Genomic DNA, 18,731 nt, shown 5'->3' with positions numbered 1-18,731 from the left:
TCAACACAACTAGCAGTAGCCGTGGGGGGTTCCTACGATGCCCTAGACCCCTCGATCACAGCCGGAGAAATACATAGGCCTAAAGAAAGAAAGGGGAAATCTAAACTGACCCAGAGCAGACCCCAAAGCAATAGGCAGCCCCCAACATATAATGATGGTGAAGCAAGATGAAAATACTAACACAGACAGAAAGATAGACTGAGCAAAGACGGGGCCCCAAAACTACCTAGACAGGAAAGGACAGGAAGGCTGCTGTCTGCAATCTGCCAAAACCCTATCAAAGACATAAGCCAACCAGCTGATATGAAAAAGGCCCTGAAGCAGCTAGGCTTCAACAACTAAATCAGCACTCAGGTATTTTCAGAAGACAGAGCTAAATGAATTCAGCACACCCCAGCAGGGAATGGCAGAAATCCAGAAAAACAAAGCAAAAACAAAGTCAAAGCACAAAAGCAAAAGGCCGAGAAGCAAACTTAGCTTTGGAGGAGCAGGAATTCAGACTGGTCTCCAAGGATCCCACAGAGAAATCACCCGCAGGGCAGAAGGGCGTCGGCAGCATTATATCCAGTCCGTAACTTCACTCAGCCAGTCACAATCATCAGCCTCAGGTGTTTGACAATCAGGCTCACTACCTTTCTTTACCAGAAGAGGAAGTTCCTCGGGCCTCAGTAATGAAGGGGAAAATGAACTCACAACAGCGTCGGCTGCCTTATATCCACTCAGAGATTCCGGATGTCCAATCGCAATCCACCTGTTCAGGTGACAGGTTTCTCCCATCCAAATCAGTTTCACCACCTCCTTTCACCAGCAGAGGGAGTTCATTGGACATCAAAGGTGAACGAGAAAATGAGTTCACAACAGGTCTCCCATTCTCCACCGACCTCTCGGGAGCCTGCACAGCAATCTTGGCGTCCCAGATGCTCTGCCCAGATTAGCTCTCTGGGTTTGACTGTTGCTGCCACCTCTGGGCCAGCAATAGCAGCGCAGGCTGCCCAGCAGCAAGTCACTTCAGAGGCGAAGTCCTCCCGTCGCTCTACTGAGCATGCTCACGAGACGATTTAACATTGGAGATCGGGAGTCACATGTCCAAGTCCTTCTCGTGATCTGATTGGTCCATCTCAGGGAGTTGGAAGCTTCCGGAAGGTCCCGGCTATAAAAGGTTCGGCCATGCGCTAGTATAGTCTCTAGTTGCTAACTGTGTGAATGATGATGGATGCATGTACCTGAGCTTGACTCATTAAGATCCCCTCCCTCTGATATTACAAGTGTGTATAGGGACTTCGCTTTAGAGTCAGCGCCAGCCAGTGGTAAGTCTCAAGCCACTATAGCATCCTCCACAGTGCTAGCGTCCGACAGTGCGCCTGCTACCGGGCACTGTCGATTAGCGGCAGTGTCTGTCGCCTCGCTGCAGTCTGCAGCTCCGCTTGGAATCCGCAGTAGCGATGCCGCACGCATGGTAGGTCTAGACGGACGCTGACCCCCTGCCTAGGGTCCAGCTCCTGTGACCATATACTGTGCGTGCACTTCTCTGAGACCTATGACGCTAACAGGCTCAGCCTTTTGTGTTTATTACACTTAGGCATCTCTGTGATTAAACAGAGATCGCTCAGGGCACCCGGGTGACGTTCAACCCGTGTGCGTTATACCGTCATATTGTACGTCCGCCATTGTCTAGCAGCAGTGTTAACATCTTCTGCATGGTGGACCTCGGGCCGCAAACACACTTTACGTTATTTAATATTTAGTGCGTTCCGCCGTCCATAACATTATACTAGCGCCAGGGTCTGGCTAGTAATGGCGGACCTGCAGCAGCTACAGCAGTACATTCGGCAGCTGGAGGGCAGGTTGGCGTCTATCGAGAGCTCCACCTCAGCTGTGAATGCTACAGTGGCCGCTGCCCAGGCAGTCGCAGAGGCTGTCTCGCGTGTACCCACATCCACGCCTGTGCCGACATTGTCCCGCCTCCCGTTGCCCGATAAATTCTCTGGTGACAGCGCCTACTGCAGGGGTTTTGTGAGCCAGTGCTCTATCCAGCTTGAGTTACTGGCCGCGCGATTCCCTACAGAGCGGGCTAAGGTGGGGTTTATCATCTCCCTCTTGTCGGGCAGGGCGTTAGAATGGGCCACGCCGCTGTGGGAGCGTGGTCACCTCGTGGTTCTGAGCGCTGCTCAGTTTCTAACCTCTCTAAAACAGGTCTTTTTGGGACCACGGGTCACTCACGACACCTCTCTCCAGCTATTTGCTTTAACACAGGGCTCCCTCTCGGTCAGCCATTACGCCGTCCGTTTTCAGACACTGGCTTCCGAGTTGGAGTGGCCTGATAAGGCACTTGTCCCTGTGTTCTGGAGGGGTTTGGCGGAGCATGTCAATGATGCTTTAGCTAACAGGGAGGTTCCCGTAACTCTGGAGGAGCTGATTACTATCTCCACCCGCATTGATCTCCGTTATACTGAGCGCGGGTTGGAGCGAGCTCAATCCAGACAGAAGGTTAGGATGGCTCCCACCTTCTCTGAACCTCTTGACCCCACAGAGGTGTCTCGCACCGGTACCAAACCAAGTCCGGTGCGAGGCTCCGCACGCTGTCACCGGTGTCGACAGTTTGGTCACCCGGCTAGTAAGTGCCCGCAGCATTCGAAAAAGCGTTCACGAACCATGGTAGTAGGTGGGGGTTTACCTGATATGAAACCCTTTTCCCCCAAACCGGTATTCCGAGGGACGTTAGATAGCGGTGCTTCCACCTGGGAGGTAGAGGTCACGGTTTTCTCTAGGGCAGAAGGAAACTTCATGTCTTCGTCCTTCACCCAAAAGCACGCTATTCCGCTGATGCTACTGCCCCATCCCTTGATCATCAGGGTGATTAACGGTGTGCCTTTACCATATCAGGTTACCCATCAGACAGCACCCCTTGGGCTCTCAATCTTACCACGAGATCTTGACCCTGTTCATTTTGCCAGATGGCATAGACCAGGTGCTTCTCGGAGTTCTGTGGCTCCGTTGTCATTCCCCTGATATAGATTGGTCTTCGGGGAATATACTGGGTTGGAGCAAGGATTGTGAGGGAAGGTGCATGAGGGGCAGTGTGCAAGTAGCCTCCACGGAGGTGCCTGCAGATCTTTCCGTGCTTCCTGGACACTACCGGCAGTACGCGGACGTCTTCTCCAAAAAATCAGCGGAGACGCTTCCGCCGCAACGTCCTTACGATTGTCTGATAGACCTATTATTGCCAGGCGCGGAACCTCCTAGAGGTCGTGTGTATCCTCTATCTCTCTCGGAGACGGAGGCTATGTCACAATATATCCGGGAGAACCTGGCAAGAGGGTTTAACAGAAAATCGGTGTCGCCGGCTGGTGCAGGGTTCTTCTTCGTGCAGAAGAGTGGAGAGTTGCGCCCCTGCATTGACTACAGAGGTCTCAACGCCATTACAGTAAAAAACAAATGCCCTCTCCCGTTGATCTCTGAGTTGTTTGACAGGTTGCGAGGGGCGCGGATCTTTACGAAATTAGATCTACGGGGGGCGTACAACCTGATCCGCATACGCAAAGGAGATGAGTGGAAGACAGCCTTTAATACCAGGGATGGCCACTATGAGTATCTGGTCATGCCCTTCGGCCTCTGTAATGCGCCTGCTGTCTTCCAAGACTTCGTATATGACGTCTTTCGCGATATGCTTTCCACCTCGGTGGTGGTCTATCTGGATGACATTCTCATCTTTTCTCCAGATTTGGCCTCTCACCGGAGAGACGTCTGCAAGGTCTTCGACCGTTTGCGGGCAAATTCTCTCTTCGCCAAGCTGGAGAAATGCCAGTTTGAGCAGGAGTCCTTGCCGTTCCTGGGCTATATCATCTCGGCCCAGGGGTTGGGTATGGATCCTGCCAAACTGCAGGCGGTAATGGACTGGCAGGAGCCCCATTCTCTGAAAGCGGTGCAGCGCTTTTTGGGGTTCGTTAACTATTACCGTCAGTTCATCCCCCACTTCTCCACACTGGTAGCTCCTTTGGTTGCTCTTCTTCTCCCGCTTCCGCTTCACCTTGCACTATCTGTCTGGAGAGAAGAACGTCAATGCAAATTGCTCTCTCTCGCTCGGTGGTTTCAGCGGAGGAAGAGGAGGCTGAGCCTCGGCTAATTGTCCCCACTGAGAGCCTGAGGACTGTGGGCCCGGTTGCTCTTGAGGCAGTACCGCTGGACAAAACCTTTGTTCCTCCTCACCCGCGACCAGAGGTCCTCGCCTGGGCACACGCGTCCAGGGTGGGTGGTCACTTTGACAATAAGCGGACCACAGAACTCCTGGCAAGGTCCTATTGGTGGCTGCACATGGCTCGGGACACAAAAGAGTACATTCAGGCATGTGTCTCTTGTGCTCGAAAAAGGTCCTCTAGACAGAGGCCGGCTGGGTTACTGTATCCCTTGCCGGTGGCAGACAGACCCTGGGAGATGGTCGGCATGGACTTTGTGGTCCGCCTGCCCAAATCTGGTGGCAGCATGGTCATCTGGGTGGTCACCGATCATTTTTCTAAAATGGTGCATCTGGTGCCACTCGCGCGGCTGCCTTCCGCTCGTGGTCTTGCCGCACTGTTCATAAAGCACGTATTTTGTTTGCACGGCATGCCAGACAAAATAGTCAGTGACCAAGGTCCCCAATTTGCGTCTCGATTTTGGAGGGAGCGCTGCAGTCTACTCAGTATCGAGCTCAATTTGTCCTCCGCATATCATCCTGAGATGAACGGGTTGGTTGAGAGAGCCAATCAAACTGTGGTCACGTACCTGAGACATTTTGTCTCTGCCAGGCAGGATGACTGGGCATCCTTACTACCGTGGGCTGAATTTGCCCTGAATAACACAGTGGTTGATTTCACTGGTCAGACGCCGTTCCTTCTTAATTACGGCCAGCATCCGCGCGTCCCGTCCCGATGCCAGTGTCTTCCACTGATTCCAGGGTGGCAGACTGGGCAGTGGAGGCTCGCGACATTTGGGATCGCACCCAGGATGCCATTAGAGCCTCTAAAGAGAGAATGAGGGCGTCCGCCGACACACATCGGCGCCCCGCTCCAACTTTTGCCCCTGGCGATTTGGTGTGGCTCTCTGCCAGAAATATCAAACTACGGGCCGAGTCCTCCAAGTTCACGCCGCGATACATTGGTACATTGGTCCCTTCAAAGTCCTCGAGCGGATCAGCTCGGTGGTCTATCGATTGGCTCTTCCATCACATTTGGCCATCTCTGACACCTTCCACGTGTCCCTTCTCAAGCCTGTTCACATGTCCCGGTTTTCTGAGTCATCTGCCGGGACATCAGACTGGTCTTCGGACGAGTTTGGGGTTAACGCCATTGTGGGGCGCAGGGTTGTGCGTGGCAAAAATTTTATTTGGTGGACTGGAAGGGTCATGGTCCTGAGGCCCGGACCTGGGAACCAGTGAAGAACATCCATGCCCTGCTCCTGATCGCGGCTTTTGAGCGTAGCGAGGCTCAAAGGGGAGGGGGCCCTAGGAGGGGGGGGTAATGTTAGGCGTCGGGTTCCTGCAACTGCACAGCAGGAATCCAGAGCCTTGCACTCAGCGGTCACCCAATCTCCACCGACCGCTCGGGAGCCTGCACAGCAATCTCGGCAACCCAGACGCTCTGCTCAGATTAGCTCTCTGAGTTTGACTGCTGCTGCCACCTCTGTGTCAGCAATAGCAGCGCAGGCTGCCCAGCAGCAAGTCACTTCAGAGGCGAAGTCCTCCCGTCGCTCTACTGAGCATGCTCACGAGACGATCTCCCATTAGAGATCGGGAGTCACATGTCCAGGTCTTTCTCGTGATCTGATTTGTCCATCTCAGGGAGCTGGAAGCTTCCGGAAGGTCTCGGCTATAAAAGGTTCGCATGGCCGCTTGGCCATGCGCTAGTATAGTCTCTAGTTGCTAAGTGTGTGAATGATGATGGATGCATGTACCTGAGATTGACTCATTAAGATCCCCTCCCTCTGATATTACGAGTGTGTATAGGGACTTCGCTTTAGAGTCAGCGCCAGCCAGTGGCAAGTCTCAAGCCACTATAACATCCTCCACAGTGCTAGCGTCCGACAGTGCGCCTGCTACCGGGCACTGTCGATTAGCGGCAGTGTCTGTCGCCGCGCTGCAGTCTGCAGCTCTGCTTGGCATCCGCAGTAGCGACGCCGCACACACGGTAGGTCTAGACGGACGCTGATCCCCTGCCTAGGGTCCAGTTCCTGTGACCATATACCGTGCGTGCACTTCTCTGAGACCTGTGACACTAACAGGCTCAGCCTTTTGTGTTTATTACACTTAGGCGTCTCTGTGATTAAACAGAGATCGCTCAGCGCACCCGGGTGACGTTCAACCCGCGTGCGTTATACCGCCATATTGTACGTCCGCCATTGTCTAGCAGCAGTGTTAACATCTTCTGCACGGTGGACCTCGAGCGGCGAACGCACTTTACGTTATTTAATATGTAGTGCGTTCCGCAGGCCCTAACAAATACAAAAGAAATGTGCTATCTTTAACTTTACAACTTTTAGATACCGTTTCAGCTTCAACTTGCTTAACTGTTCATAATAACAGTAATTTTGAGCAGGGGTACCCAAACTCTTACATGCCACTGTAGTCTTTTCATTTCAGTTGGTTGATATTCCAGATTGTAAGTTCTACAGAAAAGGGAATTCAATGACCAGAGTCATTTGAACAGTTTTTGGTGGAGGAGAATGTTGTGGTCTAGATATAAAATGATGATCACTCGAATGCTATAAGGCCCGACGACCCAACCAATGAAGCACCCACAGACGGTGGCTGAGAAGAATCTGTGACATCTCTGCATTTAGTGGTTACTACTCACCTGGGTAGTCATATGTAAGAATCTCCTCTTTACACCGCTCAATACTCCTCACATATGTCTCTGTAGAAATAATATGGATCATGTCTTTACCCTGAAACAAATATTGTAAAAGTATCAGCCAGATGGAGAAGTCACATCTATGATCAGCTCTAATCCTGCCATCTCCACCGCTCTCATTACACAAGTATAAAACATTTAATACTGGTGGCTAAAACAAGACTGAACACAAGACTTTCACAACTGTCTACACATCATGGGGAGATCTCCTGACACCTTCTCTCCATCTACCTGATGATCCTGAGGAACATTGGGATATTCTTGTTTACAGTCCTGTGGAAGAAGAGGACGGGGACATCTCTCTGGTGTTGTCTTCTTACTGGATAGATCTGGAGGAAACACATACAGGGACTGAATTCATTCTTTACATACAGATAATTATAGGCTGTGTGTATTTAGTCCTGTCTATTACCTGGTGATGTGAGGGGCTGGGGAACCGCCATCTTGACATTCTCGTACATATCTTTGTGTCCTTCTAAATACTCCCACTCCTCCAAGGAGAAATAGACAGCGACATCCTGACACCTTATAGGAACCTGACACATACAATGATACTGTCATCCCCCCCGATCCCTTCATAGCATTACTATAAAATATCCAAGCATTCCCAGCAGTGTCACCTCTCCAGTCAGCAGCTCAATCATCTTGTAGGTGAGTTCTAGGATCTTCTGGTCATTGATGTCCTCATGTATCAGGGGGTGAGGTGGAGGCCCCATGATTAGGCTAAGGGGTCTTCCCCATCCCTCAGACACAGGGTCCTGACAGCACTCACTAGAGGTCTTCTTCACTACTGTGTAATCCTGGTTATGGAGAGACACAGTAATAAATCTCACTACAGACATTTCCAGAGTCCTCACCTCTCCAGTTCTGTCCATCTGTTATTCCCATAGATAAGAATGATGTAATGTGACGTCATCAGAATCTCTCACCTCTCCAGTAAGCCGGAAGAGCATCTCTAGGGTGAGGTGTAATATCCTCTCCGCCATCTTGTCTCTGTCCAGATCCATCCTTGATCGGTAAATAAGGAAAATTCTCTTATACAGAAGATCTTCACTGAGAGGATCCGATATTGTAGAGACCTGAATGAGAAGAAGATGAGCCGATGTAACATCATAAAAATCCTGTGTAATACAATTACTGGAGATAATAAGGGAAACATATGAGATTTTATTATTTTACAGTATTTAGTTTCCTTCTTTACATCTACTAATAAAACCTATATATTTAGGCCACAGACAACAAGCAGTTTCTTCCTCGGAGTCGGCAGCTGAATACGTTCCTCATAGACTCATCTTCCATAACGCTAATTCTCGTCTCATTTCCCGACACTGGAATCGGCATTAGCAATACTGCAGGAGATATTCATTACACGGGACAGGAGAAATAACTACTTCATGATGAGGACGACATCTTCATCTTCTACTACGGCTCTAGAAACATATTTGGCCAGAGTCCGTCACTGACTCCATCCCCACCGGCCGTCTATATGAAGGTTTCCCGTCTTCCCCGCACTGTAATCTTCTATCACGTTAGATCTCATGTCTGAGTCACACACAGAAGTTTGAGGCTTTTATAAAAGATTTTTTGTTTCCACAAACAACGTGGACAGAAATTTTCTGATCCCAAAGTCTCCATGTACAGGGTTTAATGGGGTTTATTTCTGGCCTTAGGCTTTCCTATATTACAGGAAAAACACTAATGGTGTCTGGCCTGCAATGTATGAAGGTCTATTAGTCCGGGCCAGAGGCAGCAACCAATAAGTTACCTTTCATCGCCCCCATACATATTACACTAAAGTTACATGAAAGGACTGATTTTGGGGGTTTGGGCGACTATATAATGTATTTGGGGGCCTCCTGACAGATGATATCAGGGCAGAGAAGGATCTGGCATCCTGAATTTCAGAGGATAATCCGTTTGTTCTTACTGTAGATAATCCTCCGCTAGAGGAGTCTGGAGGCGACTCTCTCATACAGACCACAGGAAAGCTGGAATATCTGTGTGTATGGGGGAGTCGGAGGAGATAGCCGTCTGCCAAATGACCGTTCACTCAACGCTTATCTCATGTGTATGGGGCCGTTAGTATTTCACTGACAGGCAGTGATGATACACGGCACTACAGTCAGGGCCGTACTTGCCACTAGGCACTGGAAGGCACTTGCCTAGGGCTCCGGGCCGCAGGGGGCGGCACCAAGAGAGGGAAGAAAATTTTTTTACTTTATTTTTTAACCTCCCCTCGTCTCCTTTAGACAATCCAGGAAATCTGCTGTCATTTCGGAGGGGGGGTTGGGGTCAGGAGGGGGAGTGGGCGCACCTCCATATTCACCTCGATGCAGGGAGCTGACTGACCTAGGAAGTAATGGCGCTGCAACTTCCTGAGTCAGAGAGGTCCCTGCATCTGAGATGCTGCAGCGTCTGTGCATGTGAGAAGGGTGAGATCATCTTCTCACTGCAGACATCACAGCAGAGGAGGAGGAAGATGAGATCGGAGGAGGACTCAGGAGCAGGTGAGAGCTCATAGAGCTATAGATGGGGGAGGCTGCTGCTGTATACTGGTGAGAGGAGGCTTGTGACAGGGGAGGATGCTGCTGTATACTGATTAAAAAGGGAGGCTGGTGACAGGGTAGGCTGTGCTGTATACTGGTGAACAGGGGAGGCTGGTGACATGGGAGGCTGTGCTGTATACTGGTGAACAGGGGAGGCTGGTGCTGCTGTATACTGGTGAACAGGGGAGGCTGGTGCTGCTATATACTGGTGTACAGGGGAGTCTAGTTCTATGCAGGCCGGGCATTTGGGGGAGGCTGACACTTTAGAATGGGGATTAGGGGGTATATTCCTATAGAAAAGTTTTTATAAAGTAAAATCTACTTCAGTATGCAAATGAGGGTGTTTCGCTGGCTGACCACACAAAATACTGAATAGACCAAACCAAATCAAATGTGAACATTAGCAAAGACAACTTAGCTTGAGATGGCAGGAACTGAGCTGGAAACTAAGACCTCAGGAGATAGGAAAAAATCACCAGCATGGGAATAGGGAGTCAGCTGTCTTAAATCCAGTCTGAGACTCCAGATGTCCACTCCTCTTCCTCATTATCAGGTGGCAGGTCTCTGTTAATTAGATCAGCTTCACTACTTCCTGCCACCACCAGAGGGAGCCCGAAAAGAGAACTCACAACTCTTCTGTCAGCACAACCAGCTCCCTCACCAGAAACCAGAGGCAGACCAGAAAATGAGTTCACAACAGTTTACCATCTGGATCAGTATTTGGCTGATCTGATTTTCATTCAGAGAAGTGAGGTTTTCTATACATTCAGGTTACCATAGTGTACTTTTGAGCCCTCATTTTCTTTCTTTAGATAGTGTGGGGCAGTGAACCCTGTTACAGCTAGGGGCGATGTGTTTTCTCCCCAGGATATGCACAGAGGCATATTGAGGCTATAGGAATGCATTGCGGTCACAGGCGTAGCTGGGATTGCAATGCTGAAGCAGTGACCGATGTCACAGGTAGGGGTCACTGTGTAGTCTCCCCAGGATGTGCACGGACGAGTATGAAGGCCATAGGTGTGGCACGGCAGTCACGGGCGTAGCTGTGACTGCAATGCAGACTGATAATAAAAGTAAGTGGTAGTCTTGGAAATGTTTGTGTCCAAGGCAGAGGATGGAGGGAAAACCTGCTCTGGATGTGGTGTGTGAAGCAGACTGCAGGATAGTAGTTTGTTGCAGTCTGTTCCATTCCAGATCCAGGGTTTCCATGTGGCTGAAAGCCATAGGTTTCTGTCATAAAAGCCCTGCAGGAAAGGGTTAGCAGGTCTGAGTGAGTCTGAGGAGTCTCAGGTGTGTCAGGGCCAGAGTGAGGCCTGGCAACCGACAGCGTACACAGTGGTGCTGCTGTCCACAGTGACTGGAATCGGATGTGCATGTCTTGTACCCTGAGGTGCACCAGAGGTAGACAGTTCCTGTGCCCGAAGAAAGACTTGTGTGAGTAATGACTGCAAACAGATGGATATGGTGCCTGGCTGCGATCTGGAGGATATCAAGTACTGTGTACGGCTGTGTGCACGAGTAAAGAGACTAAAGGAGGCTGTAAGTGAGAGACATTGGCACCGCGTGGAGTCATTCATGGAAACTGGACAAGGTGAAGTCCGGCATGTTTAGTAGGGACTGTGATACAAAGCCGTGCACTATGTAGTGCTATGAACGAGTATGAATTGAACACTGAATATATGCACTGAAGTTATATGCAATTGTATGGTTTGGAACCTTTCTGTGTGAAGATAACACATTAAGGCTATGTGCACACGTAGCAATTTTTAAGCGTTTTTGCCGCGATTTTCGGCGCGAAAACGCTTAAAAATCGTGTACAGAACGAACCCCATGCATTCCTATGGCATTCCGCACATGCTGTGCTAATGCTGCGCTTTTTTCCGCGGCGGAATCGCATCGCGGAAAAAAATCGCAGCATGCTCATTCTTTTGTGCGGAATCGCAAAGAATTGCCGCGATTCCGCACCCATAGGAATGCATGAGAATCGCTTACTTCCCGCATGTGGCTATGCCCACCATGCGCGAAGTTAAACGTCTCATGTGCGGTTGGTACCCACGGTGTGGAGGAGAGGAGACTGTCCTCCAGGCCCTGGGTACCATACCCCTGTAAAAAAAAGAATAAAAAATAAAAAATCGGGGTATATTTACCTTCCGATGTCCCGCGCTGCATTCCCGGGCCTCAGCGTTCCCAGTAATGCCTTGCGGCAAGGCCCTGTAATGACGTAGTCTCGCGTGACTCTAGCGGTCTCACGAGATCGCTATAGCAACGCGAGACTACGTCATCACAGGTCTCGCAAGGCATTACTGGGAACGCTGAGGCCCGGGAATGCAGCGCGGGACGCCGGAAGATAAATATACACCGATTTTTTTATTTTTTTTTAGCATTTTAACATCCTATCTTTTACTATTGATGCCGCATAGGCGGCCTCAATAGTAAAAACCTGGTCACACTTGTCAAACACTATGTTTGACGAGTGTGACCAACCTGTCAATCACTTTCCAAGCGATGCTTCAAATCGCTTGGAAAGTGCTTGAATATCGCACGCGAAAATCACGGCAAAATCGCGATCATAATCGCGGTAAAATCGCGCGGGGAAAAAAACGCGCGATTTCTGGGAAGGAGTGCGGTTTTTAGTGAGCGTTTTAAAACGCTACGTGTGCCCACAGCCTAAAGATACTTTTATGTTTGAACATTGTGGGTCACTGCCTCATCTCTGCGTACGGCGCTACCGCTGTCTTACAGTAGCTATTGTTATATTTTAATGATTATAATAAAAGTTATTTTTTTAATACTTTCTCTATTGCTGATATACACTTTATTGTGAAAGATTTTCTAGTGGACCTTGTTCCACTATTTGCTGTTTATCCACCAAAAATGTTGAGAAATGAGGAGAGCAGTCTTCTGTACGGCATGGCCCGCTAGCTTAGACAAATGACCACAGAAAAGAACCCGCTTCCTATCAGTTCAGCTACAAAGGTCTTACTGGGGGAAGTGGGGGACGAGACAAGTCCAATACAGCAACCATAATTATTTTGGAGGGCTCGAAGATGTGTTTAAGCTCTACCTCCTCATCGGAGGGCTGTAGAGAGCATCTGCCTTGATGTGTTTGTCAGCCGGCCGGAAATGGAGTGAAGCTGAAACAAGCGAAAAACAAACAACCCCTGGCTTGTTGAGGATTAAGTCGCTATGCGGATTGCAAATAAGAAAGATTCTTGCGGTCAGTGTATATTACCATCGGGTGCATCGCTCCTTCAAGCATGCATCGCCACTCTTCCAGAGCCACCTAGATCACAAGCAGTTCTCTATCGCCAATACAGTAATTGCGTTCTGGGGCAGAGAAGATCTTAGGGAAGTAGCCGCAAGTCATCATGCAACCAAATGAAGCCTTCTGAGTAAGAATGCCACCAGCCCCTGAGGAAGAGGCATCCACCTCCAGGAAAAAATGCTTGTTATGGTTTGGATGATGCAGTACAGGGGTTGAGGAGAAAGCCTGCTTGAGGGATACAAAGGTATCTTCTGATTCTGGAGTCCACTTCTTGGGATTGGCCCCTTTGTAGGCAGGACAGAAATGGGAGCAGTCCAGGAGGAAAAATGCAGGATGAATTGGTTATAATAATTTGAAAAATCATTGGATAGGCATAACACCGTTCGGATGAGGCCACTTCAGGATGGCGGAGACCTTCTCAGGATCCGTCTTCAGACCAGTCTCAGATACTATGTAACCAAGAAATGGAAGAGAGGTCTGCTTCAAAACGCATTTTTCATATTTAGCGCACAGACAGTTAGTTCTTAACCATAGCAGAACCTGGCAAACATCTCTCCTGTGTGTTGGTAGTTCAGGAGAGAATACCAAGATGTCATCTACATATACTACCGGACACGAGTAGAAGAGGTCCCGGAAGATGTCATTTACCAGTTATTGAAAGACTGTTGGGACATTACAGAGGCAAAACAGCATAACACGATACTCGTAATAGCCGTTGGTTGCGGGTGTTAAAGACTGTCTTCCATTCATCTCCCTGGCGAATCCGAATCTGGTTGTCTGTCCCTCATAGGTCGGAGCTTCGAAAAGACTCTGGAACCCTTCAGGCGATTAAAAAACTCGGAGATGAGAGGCAATGTATACCTATTCTTAACTGTGATTTGGTTAAGACCCCTACAGTCAGTTCAGGGTCGCAGAGAACCATCCTTCTTCACAAAGAAGAATCCAGCTCCGTCCGGAGAGGACGATTTCCGGATAAATCCCTTAGCAAGGCTCTCCTCGACATACTCGGATATAGCATGAGTCGCAGTCTGTGACAGGGGATAGGTTCGGCCTCGTGGAAGAGATGCATCAGGCAGAAGGTCAATTGGGCAGTTATACTGCCTATGAGGCGGCAAAGTCTCAGCTTCTTTCTTGTCAAAGTGATCCGCATATGTCCAACATGCCGCAGGCAAATTAGTGGGAGAAGTTGGAGATTATGCAGGACAAACGGAAGCAAGGCAACTCTCGTGACAAACTTGACCCCAGCGAAGTACTTCTCCACACTTCAAGTCCAGAACTGGCTCGTGTGTTTGCAGCCATGGTAGATCTAAAGGCAGAGGGTGAGATAGACCGGACAGCACATACAGAGAATTTTTTTTAAGTGTAAAAAAAAAGCAAAAGAAGCCAGATCACCAGAAATTGAAAGCAGAAACTCGGAATTCCGTGTGGACCCATGTTACAAATCAGAGGAAAGAAAGTTCATCTCCAGCTGCTTGTAAAATCTTCTTTAATAGGAAACATTTAAAATGAACAATTCAAGAAGCTCTCCATATAACCGCACCACAGCAGAAAGAGGCTATGCGTTTCCACCTGACGGTCTTTGTCAAAGACTGTCTGGTCGAAACGCGTAGCCTCTTTCTTTCTGCTGTGGTGCGGTTATATGGAGAGCTTCTTGAATTGTTCATTTTAAATGTTTCCTATTAAAGAAGATTTTACAAGCAGCAGGAGCTGAACTTTCTTTCTTCTGATTTTTTTTTTAAACATTCCTTCCTGAAGTTCCACTGGCTCGGTAACAGACAAGATGGATTCGGAGAGAAGTCTTCTATCCACCGAAGATACCACCAATGGATCCTGTAGACGCTGGACCAGGATCTTAGGATCTTATATCGCTCTACGAGGACCTGTTGTATGAAATCACCCGCAGAACCAGAGTACGGATAGGCGGATTCTACAAAACGGATGTTGCCACAGGACACCGCTACTGCTAGAAACAGTGATGGAGAGGGTTAATTCTTACACAGAGTGGCCTCTCCCACCGACTCTAGGCTCTGGAGTTACCTGGTCTCTCAGGACAGGAGAGAATGACATGCTTGGGGACGGCCACAATAGAAGCACTTACCATCGGTACTCTCAGGCCTCTTGACGATGATTGGCCATAGTCACCTGGTCCACTTACATGGACTCTGGAGAGGATGCCAAGGCTGAGGCTTGCTATATAACCGGCCTCTGGAAGGTAGGTGCCAGGCGTAAGGGTCTTCTCTCATGGATCTTTTCCTTGGGGCACTCCAGGAGCCTGATGTCAATCCGTGTAGCCAGGGACATCAGGTCATCCAGGTCGTTTTTGACACACCCGGAAAGGCCCTCCAAGAAGGTGGACACCAGAGTTTCATAATTTCAGGCAATTTCAGATGAGAGTGTGCGGAAAGGTACAGCGTACTGGCCCACTGTGAGGTTTCCCTGATGCAGTCGGAGAAGAGAGGAGGCCGAAGAGGACGCATGTCCGGGCTTGTAAAAATCGTTCCTGAACCCCTCTAGGAAAGACTGAAGATTTGATACAAGAGGATCCCCTCTCTCCCATAGTGGGTTGAGCCACGCCAGGGCTTCACAAGAGACATGAGACATGATGAAAGTCACTTTGACCAGGTTGGAGACAAACTGATGAGCCAGGAGTTCAAAGTGCAGCGTGCACTGATTAATAAACCCCCGACACAGGGCAGGGCTCTCCCTCATAGGGTCCAGATAGACAGGGTCCAGAACTGGACACATAGTTGGTAGACTGCTGGATCATCTCAGAGGCAGTTGCAGCTTAATTAGGTGCAGGAGTCGCCGAAGTTATCAATGCTTCTATACAGGTGGTTACTGTCCGTAAGTAGGGGAGCATTTTATCTTGCTGCTCCTTCTGGCGGGCGACCTACTGGTACATGTCTGAAAGAGGAAATGTCTGGGATCCAGTGGATTCCATGACCTGTGCAAACTGTAATGGGCTGGGTGGTGGAAACACTGTAACAGAGCCCAAGGAAGGCATGGAGGAGCATGTCTAGGAACCTCACCCAATCTGACCTTGGATATGCAGCAGCATATGATACCGAAATCTGAGGAGAGACAAGGGAGGTGGTCCAGGTGTTACTCCACGACTGACCATGGGTAGATGGCAGAATAGCCCCTGGTAACAGGTAGCTGGGCTGCCCAAATAAATGTCTAGTAGATCCACGCAGGCAGAGTAAGAACACGGGTACAGACGGGACCGGCTGATGTGAAGATGGGCACTGGCAGGTGCTGACTGGACTGACTAAAGCCCCCGTTACACACTGCGATATCGCTAGCAATATCACTGTAAAGTCACCGATTTTGTGACGTTGCAGCGATATTGCTAGCGATATCGCTGCATGTGATACTTACCTGCGACCGGCTCCCCCGCTGGTTATCGCTGATCGCGCGAGAAGCTGCTGGACCATTCCTCGTCGGCCACTTCCTGCGGCGCCGACGAGCGGCGCGTGGAGCCGGGCGGGAGGACGCAGGATCGCCGCGTCTGACAGGTAAGTAGCGATCCCTGTCCCCAGCGATGTCGCTAGTGAGATCTGCCTGTGTGGCAGCTCACTAGCGACCACCTAGCGATGCACCAGCGATCCTGACCGTGTCATATCGCTGGTCGGGATCGCTGGTGCATCGCTAGGTGTAACGGTACCCTAATAGACAGGCAGGCAGGTAAGGCAGATAGACAGGCAAGTGTATGAGGAAATAAGCACTGGGATCTGAAAACTAACAAGAGTGTTAGCAAACAATCTTACAACATTGCACAGGCAACTTCTACCTAGTGGACATGCCTTAAATAATTAAGTTCTCCCCAGCTATTTTCTAAAGATACTTTAGAATGGCGCACTGTCTCTTTAAGAAGTTAGGACCGCGCTCATGCACCCCAAGCACTGTGCAAAGGGATCTGAGAATAGTGCACAGACCCCAGGCAGCCACAGGAGGATGAGGACAGGGTGCTGGACCGTGGCAGGTAGTATGTCGGCATCTCTGCTGGGGGAGGGAGGAGAAGAGCAGAGGCGCCAGAGACAAGGCAGGGATGGAAGGCGGAGGAGAGGGAGGTGCGGGGATACGGCGATGAGAGCACCGGTGTCTCTGCCGGGGAATGGAATGCAGAGACACTGGAATTACACAAGTTGCCCTTTCTTCAGTTTGAAATGTAATTAAGAAATGGCAGTTAACAGGAATAGTGGAGGTCAAGATATGGTCTGGAAGACCAAGTAAAATTTCCGTGAGAACAGCTCATAGGATTGCTAGAAAGGCAAATGAGAACCCCCTGCTTGACTGAAAAAGACCTTCAGAAAGATTTAGCAGATTCTAAAGTTGTGGTACAAATATGGCATTCATGGAAGTGTCATTAGAAGAAAATCTCTCCTGCATCCTCACCATAATATTCAGCTTCAGAGGTATGCAAACGAACATCTAAACAATCCTGATGCATTTTGGAAACAAATCCTGTGGATCGATGAGGTTAAAATAGAACGCTTTGGCCATAATGATCAAAGGTATGTGTGGAGAAAAAAAGGCGCAGAATTTCAGGAAAAGTACATCTCGACAACCATTAAGCATGGGGGTGGATCATTCATGCTTTGGGGTTGTATTGCCGCCAATGGCACGGGAAACATTTCACTGATTCAATGACATTTCATCAAAATCTAGATGCAAACATAACTTCATCTGTAAAAAAAAGGAGAAAACAGGATGGCTTCTACAAATGAATAATGATCCTAAACACACATCAAAATCCACAATAGACTGAAATGGCGCAAGCTGAAGGTTTTACAATGGCCCTCACAGTCCCCTGATCTGAACATCATTGAAAATCTGTGGCTAGACCTCAAAATAGCAGTGCATGCAAGACCACCCAGGAATCTCACGGAACTGAAAGAATTTTCCAAGAAAGAATGTATGAAAATCCCTCAAACAAGAATTGAAAAACTTCTCTAGCTTCAAAAACCTTTTACAAGCTGTAAAACTTGCAAAAGGGGGGTGCTACTACTAGGTACTAACCATACAACCTACTAAAATTGGGAAGTATAAGCCACTTTATAGGAAATCCATTTGATTAAATATTACTCAATATTAAAAGTCATTGACAGAGATACAAAAATGCAAAATAATAGCTACCTGCAGCTTGGTCACATACAAAATATCATGGATTGAAACATACTAGTGCACCGGATTACATACTTGGCATAAAAATATGGTTAAAGCTAACCACTATAACAAGTCCTAAAAAAATTTTTTTAGCACTAAAGTAAATATAAGTGGTTAAGATACCTACTGAATACATGAGAATTTAATTCAATCCAAATGAAATGCCATAAGGCTACATGGAAAAAGACTGCTGCAATGTGTCATAATAGCATTCTCCATAAAACAACCAAAGCACACCTGTGCATACCTACTAAGCTCATTAACAGATAAAGAGCATATAAATTCAGGTCCTAAATACAACTATAAAGTGCAAATGCAAAAAAAAAAAAAATAATATTAAGGCATAAATATGTCCCCCATTGACCAACCAAAATTTCATGTGAATATAGCCATGTGGCAACCAATAAATAAGGCTAGGTGTAGGGAATAAAAAAAAAATCGCCCAGATTTAGTTGGTAAATCCCTTAAGTAAACTTCCTGAGTGATTAACAGTGTAACATAAGGTCTATCTGAAAGGGAGAGATACCAAAGGCTTAATTATGCATGACAGCTTTCAAAGTACCTGACCTGCTAATGGTAGCGGTAGCGGACCTCTCCTGGCGTCTGCGCACTGCAGGACTCTGCTCTGCCCTCAACAGGGCACAGCAGTGCGCCTGCGCAGGACCCACGACAGGCAGCAAAGAAGAGCACGTCATCATTAGAAGATGCGAGGCGCCGGACCGGACCGCGACACCCATCGGACCGGACCGGATGCCAGGATGAGTATAATCTAACTTGTTTTTCTTATCTTTCATGTTACATCGGGGGCTTATCTACAGCATTACAGAATGCTGTAGATAAGCCACTGATGTCAGTGCCGGCAGCTGATAA

General features: G+C 48.7%; 1 pseudogene; it reads right to left on the bottom strand.

Annotated features, from left to right (window-relative positions):
• LOC141055870 (uncharacterized) overlaps positions 1-18,731 on the bottom strand; it is a 69,151-nt pseudogene that overhangs the window by 10,671 nt on the left and 39,749 nt on the right.

Source organism: Dendrobates tinctorius, unplaced genomic scaffold (genome assembly GCF_039654945.1).
Source record: "Dendrobates tinctorius isolate UK_male_01 unplaced genomic scaffold, ASM3965494v1 ptg000192l, whole genome shotgun sequence".
NCBI lineage: Eukaryota > Metazoa > Chordata > Amphibia > Anura > Dendrobatidae > Dendrobates > Dendrobates tinctorius.
Note: the sequence above shows the minus strand (reverse complement) of the source record. Positions and strands in the feature narration are given on the sequence as shown.